Source organism: Bubalus bubalis, chromosome 15 (assembly GCF_019923935.1).
Source record: "Bubalus bubalis isolate 160015118507 breed Murrah chromosome 15, NDDB_SH_1, whole genome shotgun sequence".
Taxonomy (NCBI): domain Eukaryota; kingdom Metazoa; phylum Chordata; class Mammalia; order Artiodactyla; family Bovidae; genus Bubalus; species Bubalus bubalis.
In genome coordinates this window covers 34,825,459-34,846,323 of record NC_059171.1, presented here as the reverse complement: position 1 = coordinate 34,846,323, position 20,865 = coordinate 34,825,459, and the positions used below count along the sequence as shown (strand labels likewise).

At 40.8% G+C, this 20,865-nt stretch overlaps 1 long non-coding RNA gene across 3 annotated transcripts; it reads left to right on the top strand.

The window, feature by feature from the left end:
* The first annotated feature begins 206 nt into the window (after positions 1–206).
* Positions 207–10,086, top strand: LOC123329463. 3 transcript variants are annotated; one of them, XR_006544915.2, is made up of 3 exons: positions 207–1,141; positions 2,592–2,952; positions 6,676–10,086. It is a non-coding gene; the product is annotated as an uncharacterized LOC123329463 (long non-coding RNA). The 3 variants fall into 3 exon arrangements; XR_006544914.2 differs by lacking the exon at positions 207–1,141 and adding an exon at positions 1,166–1,551; XR_006544913.2 differs by lacking the exon at positions 207–1,141 and having other exon boundaries at positions 2,302–2,952.
* Positions 10,087–20,865: the final 10,779 nt, after the last annotated feature.

Here is a 20,865-nt window from a genome sequence, read left to right as displayed (position 1 = left end):
TCTCCTCGTGAATAGTGATCAGTTTCACACTCTGCATTGCTGCTGCTGCTGCTAAGTCGCTTCAGTCGTGTCCGACTCTGTGCGACCCCAGAGACGACAGCCCACCAGGCTCCCTCGTCCCTGGGGTTCTCCAGGCAAGAACACTGGAGTGGGTTGCCATTTCCTTCTCCACTCTGCATTAGCCATGCATTAGAAGAACTGTCGCTGACAGCAGGAGAGACGCCGTGGTCCGCCCCTGCAGAGGCCTGGGGCTCACGCACCTCGGTCAGGCACTCCAACCTGGTTCTTCAAAGACGCCCCTGGGAGTGGGTGGCCTGTTCTCAGTGTCTCCCCGGCCTGACAGATCCAGCCTGTGTAGCCACAGTAAGGCTGCACAAGCTGCCAGAACTTCAGACCTTTTCACTTTTGCCTGAAATGGATTATTAACAGGCTGGGTGAGTCTGTCATTGCCAAGTAACTAGAAACCTGACTTGGCAACAGGGGCCTCTTTGATTAATACCAAACAGGCAGTCAGTGAATCATTTGATTAAATAGAGCTAATTTGGTGGATAGGTGAAAATCTCTCAAAGATAGGATGGGACAATAAAAGGAGAGCTTGGTGGGGAGAGAGAGGGAAATATGCTTTCAGGATTTTATCGGTAGAGCATTTCAGCTTTCCTGAATTCAGGCCATAAAAAGCACCCTCAGGAGATCCCTTCAGGCAAAACACAAGGCCCTTCCTAAGGGGGAAAGAGTGAAATTAATGGCCTGAACTACCACCCTCCAGCCTGCTTTAAAAGGTCAAATTGTGGCTTCATCAAGCAAGCCCGGGCTGGCTTCCAACCACGCTGCTGAAAGAACGAAATTCTGCTTTTTCAAGACAAAAGAAGAGGATGAAGAAGGGAATGTTGTCTGCGGGGAATTTAACTCCTGGCAGGCCACGAAGTGTTAAATCCCCTGCTGGATTCTCTGCCTTGTATTTGTTTAATGCGTCTTGCTGATGAGGCCATAAGGAGCACTAGGAGAAACAGCAGGCAGCTCCCAGCTCGTGCTGAGGTGCAGCGAGCCTTTCCACCACGAGATGGCAGCACGAGCCTGCATTTGAAGCAAGGGCTGTACCTGAGGGCCGCAAGCTGCACCGCCCCCACCGCCACCCCAAGAGGTTTTTATTCCCCTTGAATTTTAACCAATTGCATTACCAATTGCATTACATCTTTTGTCTCCAGCAGGACAGAAATAGGTTTCATTCCTTTCCCTCTAAATGATTTTAAGTTTCCTTTTGTTCAAGCTCTGCTCAAAAGAGAGAGCCCGATTTCAAGGGTTGACCTGCTTGAGACTTCTATTAAGTGGGCCAAATGATTATACCCTAAAGACAAACATGTTCTCTGAAAGGCACTCTCGTGTTGTCAGGAGCAATGCTAGTGCTGTGTTAACCCGCCGACAGGCCACCAGGGAGCCATCATCTTCCCCCAGGGAGGTTTTAGCCTTCTCTCCAAACCCAATTGTTTGTTTATGGAACAAGAATCACCTGCTGTTACCTTCCTCTCAGGACTAGTTGGCATATTTTAAAAGGTGATGAATTTTCCCTTTGGCTTCAAGTTTCTATGACTAGATTTTCCATTGCCTTTTTTTTTTTTTTCAAGTAATAGCATCACTTAATGAAGATACATAGCCTCAAATGTGTGTTAGCTCTTTGTTCAATAAATAAGCAATATTACTGTTTTCATGGTCTCCTTCCATACTGATTCCCTGTGGCTTGTAACAGCAGCCCCCCAAACACAGAAGAATCCTCAGACATAGCTCCCTCTAACTTCCAGAACTTGGTGTGTGCAGCTGCACTCTGCTGAAAGCACTCCTGACCCCTCTTCACTTGGCTAATGTCACTACCTTCTCTAGCTCTCAATCTAAGTGCACTTCCTTTGCTGGGTATGTCAGTTGTCAAGGCCAAGTCCAGATGAGATAGCCTGCGTATGACTCTTGTAACAGCCTGAACTTGCATCATTTCAGTCCTTCTAACATTAGGAATAACCTTAGGTTGATGAAGCAGTGGTCTATCTCCCTTCCCTCATCGAAGAATAAAAGCTCAACAGAGGCATTTCCACCTGGCTTAGCTTACCCGACAGCCCAGTAGTTGTTGAATTAAAGAAAAAAAAAACTGTATAATTAAAAGCATACTAAAATTTGTGAACTTACTTTTATAATTTGAAGAAATATTTTACTTTGGTAACCTATCTGCAGCCCTTGTGCTTATTCTCTTACCTCCTAATGTTTTTTATTCTTTTGTGTAATTTTCAGTACACATGCAATGTCATGCAAAGCCTAATTGGCCTCTAATTACAAGCTCTAGAAGAATCTGCTGCGACCTTTAGCCTGCTGCAGTGAATTAAGATCACTTGTGTTCTGCTGCTTGTTTTGAAAGATCCAGTCTCTTTTCCCCTTCAAGTCTGCCTAGCCATGGCGTCAGCTGACCTTGCTGGTTTGAAACTTCAGGCAGAGTTGTCAGGCTATTTGAAAAGCAGTAGACTTTTAAAATTCATAATAATAAGGGGCCAGCTCCCAATTTTGAGAGTGTAAGAAGTCTCAGCATATGTATTTGTTTCCTGTTTTGCCAGCATGGAGGGATCTACCATTTGCCTTCCTGAGATGACTGGCTTGAAGAACTGCAAGGAATGCTTGTATCTACATGAAGCTCGGAGCACTGGGCTCCAGGCCCTGCAGGGGCCATGTGGTGGATTGCCTCGACCTGGATCCTGAGGATGTGGAAGCTCTGCTGGAAACTCACCAAGGGCTTTGGTGCGTCTGAAAGGATACATGGGAGACAAGGAGGTGAATGGAGCTGTGAGAATGAAGGATACAGATACTGCCTACAAGATTCAGTTTGACAGAGAGCATGCTGATGTGGAATGGAGGCGTCTTGGTTGTGTTTGGGGCTTCAATTCATGGTGTTCGTGAGCTTCACGCTTCAGCTGCCTGGTGAGTGACTGATGAACCAAAGGCTGTTTTTTTTTCATTGTTTGTTGTTTTCTTATTGGAACTTCAAGCTACTTGCTGGTCTGAGTAGTGAATACCCCCTTGTCTGAAAGAATACAGCATGGTGCTACCCACAGTCCTCTACTGGGTTTGAGTTGCCTCGCAATTTCAAAAGTAGTGGGGTTGTCATGGCACCCCCAGGAATAGGAGACCAGTCTCCTTGTTTTTGGATGCAAATTCGTCTTGAGAGAGCATGGAGCCAGAAAGAAAAAAGATCATTTTGCTAGTTCTTGTGTATTACAAGGTGTTGTGGTTTTCAGTTTAAAAATAGGGAGAATTCTGAGGCATTTGAGAATCAGTGTGGTGTGATGGAAATGGTTGAATCATGAAACAGAGGCCTAGGTGTGAATATCTCTCTGCTAACTTTGTGAGTCCTTGGGCAAAGCATTTACGATTTCAGTTTCCTTATGGGAAGAACAGACAATTATGTCTAGTTTAGAAGATAATAGTAGGATTTTAAAAATGATGTATATCCATGCTGCAAATGGAAGAACCTTGGAAATAACCATGTTCAGTTCAAGAAGTTGGTGAACAAAAAGGTCACGTTTTGCTTGTTTTTGCTGACATGATATGTCCAGAGCCGGCAAATCACAGAGACAGAAAGTAAAATAGAGGTTGCTGGGGGCTAAGATGTTGGGGAGAGTGGAAAGTGACTACTAAAGGGTATGAGGTTTCTTTTTAAGGTAATGAAAATGTTCTAAAACTAGATAGTGTGGAAAGTTGTACAGTTCCGTGAATATACTAAAAATCACTGAAGGGTATACTTTTAAAAGGTGAATACTATGGTATGTGAATTATATTTTAATAAAACTGTTGTTTCAAAAACTCTCTGCCACATTAGGAAAAAACAACGTAAGTCAAGTATTTTGTATGTGGCACATAGTAGGTGTTCATAAATGTCTAGTTCCTTTTTTTCATTTTTTTCTTATTTTTCTATTAAGGGATAATTAACAGATTACATTCTAGTAGTTTCAGGTGTGCAACATAACGATTCAGTGTTTATATTATGAACTGATCACCGCAAGTCTAGTTAATATCCATCATCTTATAGTTATAATTTTCTTTCTCGTGATAATTCAGTACTCTTTCAGCAAGCTTCAAATATGCAGTATAGTATTATTAACCATGCTGTGCATTATCTCGCCATGACTTATTTATTTTATAAGTGTGTACCTCTGAAAGTGTGTATCTTTTGACCCATTTCACCCACCTTGCCCTGACAACCACCAATCTGTTCTTTGTATCTATGAACTTGTTGTTTCCTTTGTTTTCTCTCTTACGGGTTTTTGTTGTGTGTGTGCGTGTTTGGATTCCACATATAAGTGAGATAATACGGTATTTGTCATCTCTGTCTGCCTTCTTTCACTTAGCATAATGCCCCCAAGGTCCATTCATGTTTTCAAAAAGGGCAAGGTTTCACCTTTTTATGGCTGAGTATCATTTCATTGTCTAGGCAGATAGGTTAGATGGATTGCTAGCACCTTTTCTTTGTCCATTCCCTGAACTTGACGTTGTTTCCGTATCTTGGCTCTGTCAGTAGCGCTGCAATGAGCACAGCGACGCACGTGTGCTCTCAAATTAGAGGGTTTTTTCCTTCAGGTAAATCTTAGAAGTGGAATTGACGGATCATACGGTAGTTTTGTTTTTCATTTTTTTTTTTAGGAACCTATGTACTGCTTTCCATAGCAGCTGACCAATTTACATTCCCATTAATGGTATATGAGAATTCCCTTTTCTCCATATCCTCACCAACACTTGTTATGTGTTGTCTTTTTGATAATAGCTGTTTGACAGATGTGAGATGGTGTCTCATTGTGGTTTTGATTTGCATTTCCTGGATAACTAGTGATGTTGAGCATCTCTATGTCTTCTTTAGAAATATGTCTGCTTGGCTCTTTTTAAATCAAATTGTTGCTCTTTTTTTAATTGAGTTATGTGAGTGCTTATATATTTTCAATGTAGCAGATATATGATTTGCAAAATTTTCTATCTATTGGGCTATCTTTTCATTTTGCTGATGGCTTTCTTTGTTGTGCAGAAACTTTTTAATACAGTCCCACTTGTTTATTTTTGGTTTCAGCTTCAAAAAATCACCACCAAGACCTATATCAAGAACCTATGTTTTCTTCTAGGGATTTTATGGTTTCAGGTCTTATGTTCATGTCTTTAATCCATTTTGAGTTAATATTTGTGTATGGCATAAGATAGTAATCCAGTTCCATGCTTTTCTTATGGCTGTTCAGTTTTCCCAACACCGTTTATTGAAAAGACGGCCCTTTCTCCAGTGTGTATCCTTGGCTCCTTTATCATGAATTAACTGCCCATATATGTGTGTGCTTATTTCTAGGCCCTCTGTTCTGTCCCAATTATCTATGTTTCTGTTTTTTGCCAATGCTATCCTGTTTTTATTACCATAGCTTTGGAACATAGCTTTAAATAAGAAGGCTTAATGCCTCCAGCTTTGTTCTTCTTTCTCAAGATAGCTTTGGCTATTCGGGGTCTTTTTTGATGATTCCGTATACATTTTAGGATTGTTTGTTCTATTTCTGTGAAAAACACCATTGGTATTTTTGATAGGAATTGCATTGAATTAGTAGATTGCTTTGGTTAGTATGACATTTTAATCATATTAATTCTTCTAATATGAACGCAGAATATCTTTCCATTTACTTACATTTTCTTCAATTTCTTACATTAATGTCTTTTACACATTTAGTATATGGGTCTTTTACCTCCTTGGTTAAATTTATTCCTAGGTATTTTATTCTTTGTGATAGAACTGTGGATTACACTCAGTCAAAGGAAGATGTTTTCTTAGTTTCCCTTTCTGATAGTTCATTATTACTGTGTAGAAATGCAGACAACTTAATATAATGATTTTTTTTTTTTTATTCTGCAACTTTACTGAATTCGTGTATTAGTTTTAATGGTTTTTTGATGGATTTTCAGGGTATTCTGTAAGATCTTGTCATATGTGAATAATGACATTTTTACTTTTTCTTTCTGAGTCCTTTTGTTTCTTTTTATTGCCTAATTGTTCTGGCTAGAACTTCTAATACCAAAGTGGCAACAATAAAGGGGCAAGAGTGAGCATCATTATCTTGTTCCTAAGAGGAAAAATTTGCAGGTTTTTTACTGTTGAGTATGATGTTAGCTGTGCAATTGCGATATATGACTTTTATTATGTTGAGGTATATTCCCACTATGCCCACTTTTTGCATGTTTTTATCATAAGTGGATGGTGAAGAACTTAACTTTTTCAAAAAACCTAACTATGGATCCATTCTGCTTTTTTCAACAGCTCTCACTTGACTTTCAATGTATTGTTTTAACTGAGTGGGGGGATTATAATTAGAAAACAGAATTGTGAAAATCTCTGAGTAACTCATGGGAATGTGTCACAATATCATCTGCATTCTATTTTTCTATAGGGTAAAAAAATGTCTGAATAGCATAGCTCCCAGGATCAAGTAAATTCCCTGCTCAGCAGTTGATGGATTCTAAAATCTCGCCCTAGCTTTACCTCCACCGTTATTGCCCAGTTGGTACTTTTTATGTCAGGTAACTCTCATTTTTCCAGACATATACCAGTCTCCTCTCACTTTTGTGACTTGTTCTGACCACTCCATTTTGGATGACTTCCCTGCTGTCTCTCTATTCCTGCAGTTCCCACTTGGCCTCACAAATGTGCTCTGGTCCTATCTCTGCCAAGAAGCTTCTCCTCAATATTGAAGCCCACAGTGATCCCTCATCTCTGAAAGCCTACACCTGAAGGTCTGTATCCAGAGACTGTGACTTCTGAAATCAAAATCTCAGCTAGATTAAAATGGATTATGCTTGGATCCCAGAAAAGCCTGCATGCTAACTGGAAGTATAAACTGTTCATTCTGCAATTATTTCCTGCCATAAGCATATTCTCCCCAACCAAAACAATAAGCTACACATAGAAAGCTTTGTGTTATATGTTTTTGATATCCAGAAAGCATGTTATTTGAGTCTTGGCATAAAGTAAGCACTCCATATGTTGATTTGTATGGAGCAAGCCACTCTTTTCAATCTGTACATTGACTGATTCATATGAAAAAAAAAATCTATCATTGTTTAGCCTATTCCAAATCTTGGCAGTCTTAATCACAAGAACAGAGTTAGACCTAAGAATATGAGAGGTCCCAGGCCTCTTCCTGGTCCCAGGAGGACTTTGGGCTAGCACTTTAACAGGAGTTCAGTGTCTCCCAGAGGGCAACACTCAAAGCATCTTAAAAGCAAGGGATGGAATAGCAGTGGATTGCATGGAGACAGACCAGAGGACACCTGAGATGCCTTTCCCCATCACTGCCCCATCTCCCAGATACAGATGTGTGAGAGTCTGCAGCATCCTTTCTGATTTAGGCAGTGACCAAATAACCCTGCCTGTTAGTGGGATGGTCACTCCATTCTACTCCATTTTCTGAGCACTCAAACAGAGGAAGAGTAAAGTATTCTGGCCATGTTTCTAGAGAGCTCACAAATTAAAAACCTTAAGGCTTTCTGGAGTTCCCAAAGCCAAACCAGAAAAGCTGAAAGATGACTGGTATGATTAATACATTTATCAGCACTAGGACATTGTTATTTTATTGCTGGTATCAGAGTGACATCATTTTTCATAAAGACACCATAATTGTCTTTGAATGTCATAAAAGGTGAAATTCATTCTCATGGAAATTGAAGAGAACATTACAAAGGCTTCCGTCAAAGGGGAACTAAATGATTTAGATAATAAAATATACTGGCTTTAAATTTCTGTCTGTAAACCAGGAGTGAAACCACAGAGAATTAGGCTTGAGATGAAGATTGTAATAACCTGGAATTAGTTTGGGCATCCCTCTAATCTCGTTTTTTCATGGACTACAGCTATTCATTGGGAAATCTGTTTTCTTTCACTGGCCAATATTTCAGCTGTCTACTTTCCAAATGAAAATACTAGAAGGGGGAAGAGATGAAGATACTAACTTAAATATATCTTATTGGAGATGGCAAAAGCAACTCACTTCTCACTAAAGCACACAAAACTCAAGATATAAAGCAAACTTATATACATAAGACCTTTGCTCAAAATATTTATCTTCTTGTCTGCTAAGTGGTCAGAATTTCTTAAGGACAAATCCTAGAACCATCACATACAAATTCGTTTTTCAACAGGCTGAGATGATGAAAGCTGGACAAATATTTAGGAATTCCTTGCTATTATGTTATATGTCAAACTTCCTTCCTTTTCCACCCCCACCTCAATATGAACCCACTGGAAATTCCTTCTGCTGCCAAGAGCCTTAGAAAACCTTTACATTATTAATTTTTCCATGGATTTGTCGTGTTTTGGAAGCCTCACAAGAAGCTGAGTGCAGAGTTTGAGGGCAATAAAACAGTCAGAACAAATGGCAAGCCTTTCAGTTTGGCACTGCAGAATGGAGCATGCATCTGTGCATTCCTCTCTGTGCGGCTGGAAGGCTGGAAACGTCTCAGATTTGGCTTTTGGTTTATGTTACTCAGGCAAATGGTCTTTCAGTTATTCTATGAGGGGAAGCCCTTTAGAAGAAAGGCAATATTCGAGGGGAAGGATGGAGGAAGGGACAGTTAGGGAGTTTGGGATCGACATGTACACACTGCTATATTTAAAACGGATAACCAACAAGGACCTGCTGTATAGCTCAGAGAACTCTGCTCAATGTTATGTGGCAGCCTGGATATGAGGAGAGTTTGGGGGAGAATGGATACCTGTATATGTGTGGCTGAGTCCCTTCACTGCTCCCCTGAAACTAGCACAACATTGTTAACCAACTGTATTCTAATACAAAACAGCTTTTGAAAAGATTTAAAGAAAATAAAGACAACATTATAGGCCAGTGATTCTCAATTTCCAAGTGCATAGATATCTTGCTAAATGCATTTTCTGATTCATTAGGTCTGTGTGTAGAGCCTAAGACTCTGCATTCCTAGCAAACTCCCAGATGATGCTCATGATGCAGGTTCATGGACCACACTTTGAAACGAAAGGGGTTAGCAAAACATAGGGTTGACTCACCCTATGGGCTGCCCTGGTGGCTCAATGGTTAAAAACCCACCTGCCAATGTAAGAGACATGGGTTCAATCCCTGTGTTGGGAAGATTCCCTGGAGAAGGAAATGGCAACCCACTCCAGTATTCTTGCCTGAGAGATCTCATGGACAGAGGAGCCTGGCGGGCTACAGTCCATGGGATCGCAAAAAAGGAGTTGGACACAATTTAGCGACTAAACAAATCGCCCTATACCAGCAATTTAATCAATGCTTACGTTTGACTTAAATTTGAAATTAGTCCAACTCACAATGTTTGTGAAAATAAAACCCATTTGATTTACCATTTGAGGCCAGTATTTACTGAGAAATAAAATAGGTTATCAACGAACCCAGGAAATGAGCTGGGTGTAAAACAAAGAATTCTTTGGTCTTTTACTTAAGCATTTTTCATTCTCACTTTGCAACTGTATATTTTGCTTCCTTGTTAAAAGTAGCTAATGCCAGTTTTATCTTGCCTTTTTATTAACAAGCTTATCTTCACCAAGCACAAATCAGTCCCAGAAATGTCACTGCAGCTCATGTGCATCAGGCACAAGGATTAGATAGGGGAGAGCTTGGCATGGCCTGTTTTCTTTTGCTCACCCGAAAGGAATCTCATGCTCAGTTCCAAGCCAGATGTCATTTGGGGTGATATTATATAGAAATTCCAGTAATTAAACTCACTAAACTATGACCAGCTGGTATTAACCCTCTTGTTAGGTCACAGATTGCTTCCTTCTCTTTTGTTTGAAAATATATCTAAGAGCTCCTCTGTGTTCTGAATTAGTTACAAGTTCTCAGAAAAATGACCTCCAAAGGCATGAGTTTGGCATGCCGTAGTGATCAGAGAGGGATTTGTGTGTGTGTGTGTGTGTGTGTGCTGTCCGTGGGTGAACGCACATACCAGGCTAAATGTGTTAAGGCAAAACTTGTAAAGCCTGAATTTCAGATGTTGGTGCAGAAATGTTAGCATCAGAACCTAAAGAGAGCATCTTTCTTGGGGGCTGGACGGGGGGTGCACATAAGAAAGTAGGTTACCAAAAGACATGGTAAAGCCCAGAAAAGGTCAGAACAAATCCAAAATCCATTAAAAACTGGCATTGGAGACCATTTTGCCTTGTATCCCAGACAACACTTAAAAAGTGAAGGTATTTATTAAGCACTGTGTCATATGCATACTAGTCATTCAAGTATAGTCGCGCCAAAAGCAGCGTAGACTGAAATGCTCACTCGGCTAATATGTACAGATGGCTGCCTTCCACTAGGCATATAGCCACTGCCATTAGGGGACCTCTGGAAAAGGGTATTGTTTAAGGCCTCAACAATGTCTTTTCCTGATCTCAGCAACTGGAGCTCAAGGAAGGTGTGAGTTTAGGACAGCTGTGTCACATGTCTGTGTAAGGTTTGGAGCACACATTACTGTGCCATACATGTCTGGATACAAGAGTGAAGTAGGACTTGAACTCCATAAAATGTGCAGAGTAGAAGTAAAGAAGTAGCAAAACTGATAAGAAGTATTTGCACATTGGGATAGTTTTATCTATTAAGAAAAGACAAAAATAAAAATGCTTATGACAAAACATATACATAACAATATAAATAACATAATGTGTGTGTGTGTGTGTGTGTGTGTGTGTGTGTGTGGTCGTGTGCCCAGTCGTGTTCAACTCTCTGCAGCCACAGGGACTGGTGCCCACCAGGCTCCTCTGTCTATGGGATTTTCCAGGCAAGAATACTGGAGTGGGTTGCCATTTCTTTTTCCAGGGGATCTTCCCGACCCAAGGATTGAACTCATGTCTCCTGCATCTCCTGAATTGACAGGCAGATGCTTTACCAGTGTGCCACCTGGGAAGCCCATAAATAATGTTTTATAGATATAGATATATATAATATATACAACATAAATTATGTATAGATATAACTAAACACTGTGCTGTTGACTAGAAAACAAGTGTGCTCTCAGAAAGGATAAGCAAGTAAAACGATGGCAGGAAATACATCTTTCTCACTCTTCTAGCCCCGACATCCAGCACAGGGGCTGGTACATAACAGGTTTACAAGATTGTCTGAATAATTAACATATAGATCTTCATTTATTCGTTGAGTTAGGTCAGAGGTGAGATGCTCCATGGGTATTTCTGGACTCACTCCCCCAATTCCTCCCCCACCCCAACTTGGGGGCTTCTAGCCTATCTGTCTACTGTTTTACCAGCCACTGCTTTCCATTCTCCAGTACTCTTGCCTAGAAAATCCCATGGATGGAGGAGCCTGGTGGGCTACAGTCCATGGGGTCACTACAAGTCACGACTAAGCAACTTCACTTTCACTTTTCACTTTCACGCATTGGAGAAGGAAATGGCAACCCACTCCAGTGTTCTTGCCTGGAGAATCCCAGGGACGGGGCAGCCTGGTGGGCTGCTGTCTATGGGGTCGCACAGAGTCGGACATGACTGAAGCCACTTAGCAGCAGCAGCTTTCCATTCATCAGTGGCAGCTTCAAATACTCTACAACCACACTGGAAGTTCCTGAAAGCCAAGAATGATTTCTGATGCTTCCTCAGTGATCCCTTTAAACCACAAGAGCCAAATGCTGGTGGGATGGTTGCAGTGACCAAATAATCTGCTATCTTTTAGTTTAAGATCATTTGATTCACTATACAGTGCAAACTGGGGCTTCCCCAGTGGCTCAGCAGTAAAGAATCTGCCTGCAATGCAGGAAACTCAGGAGATACAGGTTAGATCCCTGGGTCAGGAATATCCTTTGGAGGAGGAATTGGCAACCCACCCCAATATTCTTACCTAGAAAATCTCTTGGACAGAGGAGGCTGGAGAGCTATAGACAATGGGGTCACAAAGAGTCAGACACAACTGAGCTACTGAACGCACACACAGGAAAATTGTGTTGAAAAATAGAGACTGCTTATGGACTCTGTGAGAGAGGGAGAGGGTGGGAAGATTTGGGAGAATGGCATTGAAACTTGTAAAATATCATGTATGAAACGAGTTGCCAGTCCAGGTTCGATGCACGATACTGGATGCTTGGGGCTGGTGCACTGGGACGACCCAGAGGGATGGAATGGGGAGGGAGGAGGGAGGAGGGTTCAGGATGGGGAACACATGTATACCTGTGGTGGATTCATTTTGATATTTGGCAAAACTAATACAATTATGTAAAGTTTAAAAATAAAATAAAATAAAAAAAGGAAGAGACAGAAAAATAGAGACTGCAGAAAGAAAATAATTCTGGACAAAGTACCTTAAGATTGGCAAGGGTGTCGACCATCATTCTCAAACATGATTGATAGAATAGCTTCATCTCTTTGGTGTGCAGTCTTACTACACCTGTTACAAATTTAATACACTTTTTTTAATATTTCTGGAATTTTTTCACCAGTTTTGCCCAGCATTGCTTATGGTAGCAAAAATCCTGAAAGTAAACTGTGCATTAGTGTAACAATGATTCAATAATTTCCAGTATGTTCATCTAGTAAAAGATGAAGCAATCAAGAAAAGGAAGGAAACAAGCTCCAAGACACCCTGTTAAACCGAAATCAGAGTGCAGAGCAGTAGACATCCTTGGTGGTTCCAAAGGAATGTATGTAGTACATAACTAATTATAAGTGCACAGAATATGTTTTAAAAGATGCACAATAAACTGGAAAGAATAATTGCCTCTTGTATGGGAAACTTGGAGTGAAAAAGAGAGCCTTAAATTACCCTGTGGACTTTTTTGTATTGTTTATATAGTTTTGTCTTTGTTTTTTTTTTTTTTTACTATGTATCCACATTGATCTTTAAGATCAATTTTATAAAACTACTGCTTAGGAAACTAGAACAGCTTGAGGGTATTTCGATACCATGGTTGCTGCTGCTGCTGCTGCTAAATCACTTCAGTCATGTCTGACTCTGTGCGACCCCATAGACGGCAGCCCACCAAGCTCCCCCGTCCCTGGGATTCTCCAGGCAAGAACACTGGAGTGGGTTGCCATTTCCTTCTCCAATGCATGAAAGTGAAAAAAGTGAAAGTGAAGTTGCTCAGTCATGTCCGACTCTTCACGACCCCATGGACTGCAGCCCACCAGGCTCCTCCGTCCATGGGATTCCCCAGGCAAGAGTACTGGAGTGGGGTGCCATCACCTTCTCCGTCGATACCATGGTATCAGTGCCAAATTGAGCTACAAACACTCCGCAGCACTTCAATCACCGTTTCCTAGCATTCTGCCTCACGATGGCAGTCTAGTTCTTCCATTTTTTCTTTCTCTAGCAAAAATTTAATTTGGTTTCCTCTGAGTGTTCTCTGGCTTCACCTGCAACTTCGGAGTCCACAGTGAATTGAATTATTAAGGAGCTCCTTTCCCAGAAAGAAGACTTTGGTTTTATTATATTTAACTCACCCCATCTTTTCCTCATCTAACTTTCTTTCTCTTTTAAATTCTCACAACACAATCTGGCTTCCCCCACCACGGCATGTACAGTGGAGTTTTCCCCTTAACAGCTTGATGGGTGGTCAGCTTCTAGAATCTTGCCTTAGCTGAAGAATATTATTTAGATGCCCGTCTTCGATGTATGTGCCTTATTTTCTTATTATTCTAAGTGGTGGTTTCATTTTATTCCCTTATGCAGATGACACCACCCTTATGGCAGAAAGTGAAGAGGAACTCAAAAGCCTCTTGATGAAAGTGAAAGTGGAGAGTGAAAAAGTTGGCTTAAAGCTCAACATTCAGAAAACGAAGATCATGGCATCTGGTCCCCACCACTTCATGGGAAATAGATGGGGAAACAGTGTCAGACTTTATTTTTCTGGGCTCCAAAATCACTGCAGATGGTGACTGCAGCCATGAAATTAAAAGATGCTTACTCCTTGGAAGGAAAGTTATGACCAACCTAGATAGCATATTCAAAAGCAGAGACATTACTTTGCCAACAAAGTTCCGTCTAGTCAAGGCTGTGGTTTTTCCTGTGGTCATGTATGGATGGGAGAGTTGGACTGTGAAGAAGGCTGAGCGCTGAAGAATTGATGCTTTTGAACTGTGGTGTTGGAGAAGACTCTTGAGAGTCCCTTGGACTGCAAGGAGATCCAAACAGTCCATTCTGAAGGAGATCAGCCCTGGGATTTCTTTGGAAGGACTGATGCTAAAGCTGAAACTCCAGTACTTTGGCCACCTCATGTGAAGAGTTGACTCATTGGAAAAGACCCTGATGCTGGGAGGGATTGGGGGCAGGAGGAGAAGGAGACGACAGAGGATGAGATGGCTGGATGGCATCACTGACTCGATGGACATGAGTCTGGGTGAACTCCGGGAGTTGGTGATGGACAGGGAGGCCTGGCGTGCTGCGTTTCATGGGGTCGCAAAGAGTCGGACGCGACTGAGCGACTGATCTGATCCGATCTGAACCCCAATTTCTCTGGTTCTACATATTCTTCTTTACCCGCAATGGCATTTTTTTCCTCAATAAAAAATTTTCTTCCAACAACATACTGTGGGAAGATCCATAGAGTTGGACTTCCCAGGTGGCGCTAGTGATAAAGAACCTGCCTGCCAGTGCAGGAGATACAAGAGACCTGGGTTTGATCCTGGGTTGGGAAGATCCCCTGGAGTAGGGTACACCAGCCCACTCCAGTATTCTTGCCTGGAGAATCCCATGGACAGAGGAGCCTAGGGGGGCTACAGTCCACAGGGTCGCGAAGAGTCAGACACGACTGAAGAGACAGCACGCACGCATCCATAGGGCCACTGCGGCTTCTCTAGGTTAAGTGGGGATGGCGATGCTGACCCACATGCGTGCCTTTTCTTCCTGCTGCTCTCTTACCCCTGACTCTCCACTCTCCTCGCCCCAACCCTACATGCAATTTTGAAATATCCTCCAGGGTGCCTGAGGGTGCACAGTCACGTTTGAAAACCTCTGTCTAGAACAAGGCAAGGCAGCTGTAAGGGAAATTTCAGTCACTTATTGTCACTGTGGTCAGAAAGAAGGCAGAGTTACTCTGGTGAGATAGGAGACTTGTAGCTCCAGGACCCAGGTCTTCTGGCCTGAGCTACAGGGAATGCCTCAAAGCATTTTGTGCACCAGCCTTCTAGCACAAACACAACACAAACCTTTAAAGGGCAGCTGAACAGAGTTCTGCTTTCCAAAAATCTGTATTTTTTTTAAGAGAAAATAAAAGGATTTTAATTTTTTATGACTCCAAGAAAATATGTTATCAAAAAAAAATTAGACCTTTAAAGCCTGTTTTTCTGATTTTAAAAACACATTTTAAAAAAATGATGTACTGGAAAACTTTGGTGGTTGTTTTTTTCCTAGAAGGCTGTTACTTTCAACCAGCTCTCCCTCTCTAATCCCAGGCAGGGTTCTGTCCCTTCAGCGGACAGCCAGTTTCTGAGGCAAAAGATTCAGCAGAGAGCCCCAGAGCCTTAGGAGCTTCCCAGGTGGCACTAGTGACAAAGAACCCACCTGCCAATGTGGGTGGATGTAAGAGATGCGGGCTCAATCCTGGGTCAGAAAGAGTCCCTGGAGGAGGGCAGGCAACCCACTCCAGGATTCTTGCCTGGAGAATCTCCATGGACAGAGGGCTATAGTCCATAGGGTCGCAAAGAGTCGGACACAACTGAGAGACTTAAGAACAGCACAGAAGTGAATGCTATTCATGATAAGTCCTTCTATCTGCTATGATGTGATTTTTTTAAATTATCATTCATGTACCTTCATTACTTTGATATTTTTAAATACTTAAAACACAGTATTAGATATGAAGTAATGGTCAAGTTACTTAATCTCAGTGAATTTGTTTCTTCTCATAAAATTAGAATAATAACCCCATTCATTGCTTCTTCTCTTCCTATCTCTTTATTTTGAGAAGGAAACATTGTTGTTGTTGTTTTTTAAATAAATAGGACAACTAGCTATGTGACCTTGAAAAGACCATCTTTCTCACCATATTTCCATCAGGATTGTACTAGATCTGGGAAGTTCTTTTCAGCTGTGACGCCAAGGCATGATATTTTGTTACCTTTTTTAGCTTCGAAAAATACAAATGTATTATTTTACTGTGCTGGAGATTAGCTGTGGAAGGCTGGTCTCACTGGGCTAACTTCAAGGTGATGGCAGACCTGAGCTGCTCCTTGGAGCTCTAGGGGAGAATTTGTTACTTGCTTTTTCCATTTTCTAAAGGCTACCTCCTTCCTTGCTTTTGTGTTACTACGACTTCAAAACCAGTATTAGCTGGTCATGTCCTCACAGCATAACCCTCTGACCTCCTTTTCTACTGTTTTTTCCCCTTTAATCTGCTTTTATTTTATGTCTTTCAATTGAGGTCATATTCATATAATGCAGAATTAACCATTTTTAACTGAAGTGTAGTTGATTTACAATGTTTCAGGTGTACAGCAAAGTAATTTAATATATATATTCTTGTTCAGGTCTTTTTCCATTATAGTTATTAAAAGATACTAAATATAGTTCACTATGCTATACAATAGGTCCTTGTTGTTTAGCTATTTTATATATAGTAGTATGTATCTGTTAATCCCAAATTCCTAATTATCCTTGCCCCGCCCAGGTTTTTTTTTTTAATTGAAGTATAGTTGATTTACAATGCTGTATTAATTTCTTCTATATAGCAGAGTGACTCAGTTATATTTTTTTATTATTTTCCATTATAATTTGTTACAGGATATTGACTATAGTTCCCTGTATTATACACAGTAGGACCTTATTGTTTATCCAGCCTATGTATAATAGTTTGTCTCTCCTAACCCCAAACTTCCAATTTTCCCTCCCCTACCTGCCCTCTTGACAATCACTAAAATTAACCATTTTAAAGTGAAAAATTCAGTGCATTTTTGTGCATTCACAATGTTGTACAATCATCACTTCTGTCTAGTTCCAAAACATTTTATCTCAAAAGGAAATTCTATGCTTATTAAGCAGTTGCTCCCCATTTTCTGCTCTCTCTACCCTCTGCAACCATCAATCTGGTTTCGATTTCAGTGGATTTACCAATTCTGATACTTCATAGAAATGCAATCATGTAATATTTGACCTTTTGTTTCTGGCTTCTTTCACTTAATATTTTTGAGCTTCATCCAATATTACCATGTACAAGCACTATTATTCCTTTACATGGCTGAATAATGTTTCACTGAGTGAATATACCACAATTTGTTTATCCATCCTTCCACTGATGGACATTTGGACTATTTCCACCTTTTAGCTATTGTGAATAATGCTGTTATGTATATACTTATACGTGTTTTTGAGTACCTGTTTTCAGTTCTTTTGGATAGCTACCAAGGAGTAGAATTGTTGGGTCACATAGTAATTCAGTATTTAATTTTTTAAAGAACCACCTGTATTGTACAACCGTTGGGCCAAGTTACCCTTAATTTTAATACATCTCCAGGGAGCTACACTCCCTCTCTCTAATGTGACCCCCTTTTGCTAATACCTCCCATGATTGCAGGGGTTCCTCTGACATTTACTAAAGTAAGAAACCCTCTTAATGAATGTTCTACATGGGGAAAGCTGCCATAAACTCCTAGGAGACTGGAAAGCCCTTCTAAAGGGCTGTAGACCTTTGGACACTTTGATGAAACTTCCCTGTGCTGTCACAGACACATGCTCGAAAATATGGTAGATGCTTTGTGAATGTGAGAGGCTGTGTAAGGCCAATGAGTCAGCTGGCTTTTAGAAGTTGAAAAGGGAAACAACGACAATCTCACAGTCTTCGTAAAATATTTCTTTATATCAAACCTTTTATTTGCTTGGCAAAAGCATATTAACTGCCTGCTATGGTGCTTAGCACTGATTAAATAACATGATCCGTGTTATCAGAGAACTCATGAGCTAGCAAAGGAAACAGATGGTAAACAAATAATCGTGTTAGAATCTGACAAGTGCTAAAAACAAGCCTGGACAGAGTGTGGTGGGGGTGCAGTAGATGGAGGAGTTTATCATACCCAAGAAGCTGAAAAGCTGACTCACTGGAAAAGACCCTGACTCTGGGAAAGATTGAGAGCAGGAGGAGAAGGGGATGACAGAGGATGAGATGGTTGAACAGCTTCACCGACTCAATGGACATGAATTTGAGCAAACTCACGGAGATACAGAAGGACAAAGCCTGGTAAGCTGCAGTCCATGGGGTCTCAAAGAGTCAGACAGGACTTAGTGACTGAACAACAACGACAAAGCTGAAAAAAGGCTTGACAGGAAAAGAGATTGTCAGCTGGGTCATAAAGCATGGTAAGAATGTGGTCCTCAGAGATGCTACGATCGAAGGCTTGGGAGTACCCAACCGCAAGACACAGTTAAGTGAATCTTTACATAATTCAAGAATATCTAGGAATAATAGGGTTTATGAATGTGGGAATGAGAAGGTAAAATTGGAAAGTAAATATTGTATCTTTTTAGCAGCCAGAAATGAACTGACCCTACCAGCCTGAGACTGACCCCTTGGAGAGCAGCCCCCTCCTGACATTCAGAGTCCTCCGGGGTATCACTCACCCACACTGGCTAAGCATTGCCATTAGACATATGTAGCAATGTATGACTTACTTCTGGGGGTGCCATTTAAAAGATTTCAAGACCTCAGAATGGCATTTCTCTAAATTTCTAAATGCATTTGTCAAAATCCTAGAAAGCTCTGCTGTATAAGCATATAAGCCTTGCAATAAAACAGCCTTAAGTGACTGCTTTTATCCCTCTAAGCATCAGTTTTATTATAAAATGGGCCTTATGAAAAGACCTGCCTTGTAAAGTTGTAAGAGGATTAAATGACGAAAATGAATTAATTAGTTCTAATCTGGTGACTCTGGTAACCTGCCTGCCAATGCAGGAGATACAAGAGATGCAGTTTGCATCCCTGGGTTAGGAAGATCCCCTGAGGAGGGCACAGCAACCCACTCCAGTCTTCTTGCTTAGAAGATTCCGTGGACAGAGGAGCCCGGTGGGTTATTGTCCATGAGGTTGCAAAGAGTCGGGATAAGTGAGCACATGCACACGCACACACACTCACAGAGTAAGCATTTATAAATGTGACTTAATATTATTCTTAATGAGAAGCTCTAGGAATTCAAACTGATTTGGTATCTCAGGAAACTATATACTTCACCTCTCTTTTAGGAAACATTTGAATCAAGGGGTCAATTCTAGTGATGAAATCTTTATCACCAATATCATGAAAAGATCTGGACTTTTTGTTAATTGGCTTGGAAAGGAAAAAAAAAAAAAAATCTGTGATTTCTGGTTCTTTGTAGCATCCTAAACAGATTGCTTCTCTTGGGAATTTCCCAAGACCTGGTCTCAACAGAGACAGCTCTCATCTCTGCGATGACAGCCCCCTCTACTTCTTGAAAATGTCCCTGGAAAAAAAGATCAAGAGTGACTAAGGGAGAGAATTCAAGGTTTGAATAATAATAGTCTCCTGTCGGCTAACGGAATTTCACATATATTTCATGAGTGCTTGCTATTCAAATCCTTGCAACTTGGAGAAGTTTTTCATTCTGGGCTACCTAAAGAACTCAGCAAAAGCTAAACCTACCTTGACAAAGCTCTATCCTAAGGTGAAATTACATTTAGAAATATGGAGATTATTCCGACACAGCTTAAAGACTTTTCTCCATAATCTGTCACATTTAACAACTGTGTCCAGGCAGATGTTTATACTTTTCAGCATGACAAAGTAGAAGACAGACCAAAGAGATCAAGTTCAGACATCAACCATACCTTGGCTTCACTCAAAAGAGAACTGGTAAGAGCATTAGAAATGTTATTAAATTTACATAAAGGGAAATATGGGAGGCAACATAAACAGATCAGGGGAGCCATACCTGGGAATTAGGAAACATGCCTGGTCAACAATTAGGAACAAGCTTGAGAGAGCAGAAAACACTGTATTTTTACATGCAGAGCATCTTTTTGTAAGGAAAGGTTTTTTGTTTTTTTTGGTCTTCGTTTTGTTTTTAACAAAAGCAAGAAATGCCTACCATCATGTCAATGTATGACTGACTGATGTGCTTAAAATTCAACAATTGGTATAGTCATTAGTGATTATATGATGGCACTTGTGGGAAAGAACCTGCCTGCCAAAGAAGAAGATGTAAGAGACTCAGGTTCGATCCCTGGGTCAGGATGATGCCCTGGAAGAGGGCAGGGCAACCCACTCCAGGATTCTTGCCTGGAGAATTCCATAGAGGGGTCTGGTGGGCTACAGTCCTTAGGGTCTTAAAGAGTCAGACTTAGCACGCACGTAAAGCAGGCCATGGAATTACATATCCTCTGATAAACCAGTGAGTGACCCAGGATCACTTTTTCATGTGCTCTACTACTGTTTCTAGGCTATTCTTAGATCTGTAATCTGTCGGGAACTTCCTGTGCTCTGAAAAGGTCGATCTGCCCTTATTATTTGCTGCATTTTCATCAAACTTAAAAAATAAGGCATAATGAACTTCAGTTTAAAAATGAAACAAATGTTGCAACCTTCTGGAACTTCCATACTGGAAATCTTGTCATTGTATTTGTAAAATCATCTCCTTCGTCCTGTTTAATAATTGATTTCCTGATGACTGCTCAAAGAGTGATTTTTTTTCCTTCAATGTCAAATACTCTGACATTGGACTGAGTCATTTTGAATCTATTCACAGCCATAGATGACCTCAAACAAACAAAAATTTTGTACTGAAGAAAAACCATGCCCTGAAATTGGTTTTCCTTTAAATTCCAGTAATTTACTTCTTTATAATTATCTTTTCTTTACTTTGGCTGTTTGTCTTTGTGTAAGAGACACTGA